The sequence below is a fragment of the Electrophorus electricus genome, chromosome 20, assembly GCF_013358815.1.
Source record: "Electrophorus electricus isolate fEleEle1 chromosome 20, fEleEle1.pri, whole genome shotgun sequence".
NCBI classification, from domain to species: Eukaryota; Metazoa; Chordata; class Actinopteri; order Gymnotiformes; family Gymnotidae; genus Electrophorus; species Electrophorus electricus.
The window spans coordinates 6,901,956-6,903,639 of record NC_049554.1 but is presented as its reverse complement, the minus strand read 5'-3'; positions in this window follow the sequence as shown (position 1 = coordinate 6,903,639).

The window sequence follows — 1,684 nt, the reverse complement described above, 5'->3', positions numbered from 1 at the left end:
GTAACGATGCTGTTGGCCCGAGTGCCGAATGGCGTGGAGCAGGACGCACAAACTCCCTCGACAGTGAGAGACATTTATTAACACAGAACACATACTATAACGGTGGCACTCACACACAACATTAAGGATAGACATGACTATACATTTAACATACATCAGCAAACAATGACCAACACGATACGCACACACTAGCAGAGGTTTAAATAGACAGACAAAACACACAACGTTAAACCCCCTGCAGGTGCGTGCAATCACAGAGGGCTTGGCTACAAATGAGGGTGAACCCCCCCCCCCCCCCCCCTGCATGCAGCAAGCCATATCATGTGACTCGTGGGGGAGAGCGTCCCATGACAAAAACTACACTGAATGTACACCAAATCTACTGAGGGAAGCGATTTTACAATGATGTTAGCTTTGCTAACAATACCTTGCAGTTTAAGAGTCTGAATATCTGTGTTTCCATACCAAACTGTAATGAATAATTTGAGAACACACTCAATGGATTACTAAAATTTCAGCAGTAGATTTCTGCTTACTTTATATATATATATATATATATATATATATATATATATATATATATATATATATATATATATATATATACTCTCAGGCTGTTCTTATTAAGACAATTTAAAATTATATATATATATATATATATATATATATATATATATATATATATATATATATATATATATATATATATATATATATACTCTCAGGCTGTTCTTATTAAGACAATTTAAAATTATATATATATATATATATATATATATATATATATATATATATATATATATATATATATATATATATGTAATTTTAAATTGTCTTAATAAGAACAGCCTGAGAGTTAATGATGAGAGTTAATACTCCACTTCAAAGAGTTGCCAATATAAGTTCCCAAATCTGTAAAAGATTTCACAACTGATATTGACTGTCGCAGGACCTGCCCTGGAATTTTTTCATTCTGTGTCTTCCTTCAATCTGTTTTAGCTGTATGCAGCCAGTGATCATTGCTAGTACACCATGTTACTGATTGGTTCAACTTCTGACAACAATATGTAGCTGACACTTTTATCTAAAAAGTGGAGTTCCAATTAATTGACTGAATATAACTTGAGCATTTGAGGGTTAAGGGTCTTGCTTAGTGGCAATTTGGCAGTAGTGAGAGCTTCCAATTACCACTGAGCTACAACTGCTCAGTTATCTGTTAAAAACAAATACAGTTCTGATGTTATAGCCCAATTATCATTATGAATAGAATAAAATTAGACAATACTCAAGGCTATGATTGAATTGTGATGCAGCTTATCTGTACCTTAACTTTAACTATCAGTTATCTGTATTGTTGCACTTTTGACACATTTGTTGGGTTTGTGTTTCACTCATTTTGTCAGAAGAATATGTCAGTATGCAACTTTAAGATCAGGCTCCTGTCTGGTGCACACACACTTGATGGGCAGAATTCAGCATAACACCTGAATATAACATGTACTGTGTTTCATGTGTAAACACACAGTCATTTCTGAACTTCATGTCCAAGTGCTGTCAAATTATTTGCCATTTTACACACACACACAACACTACTTTATCAGTAACAACTGTACTGAGTACTCACTAGTTACTTTATCAGTAAAAGGAAGGTGGGAGAAAAAAATATTATGTAACATTAAAGTGC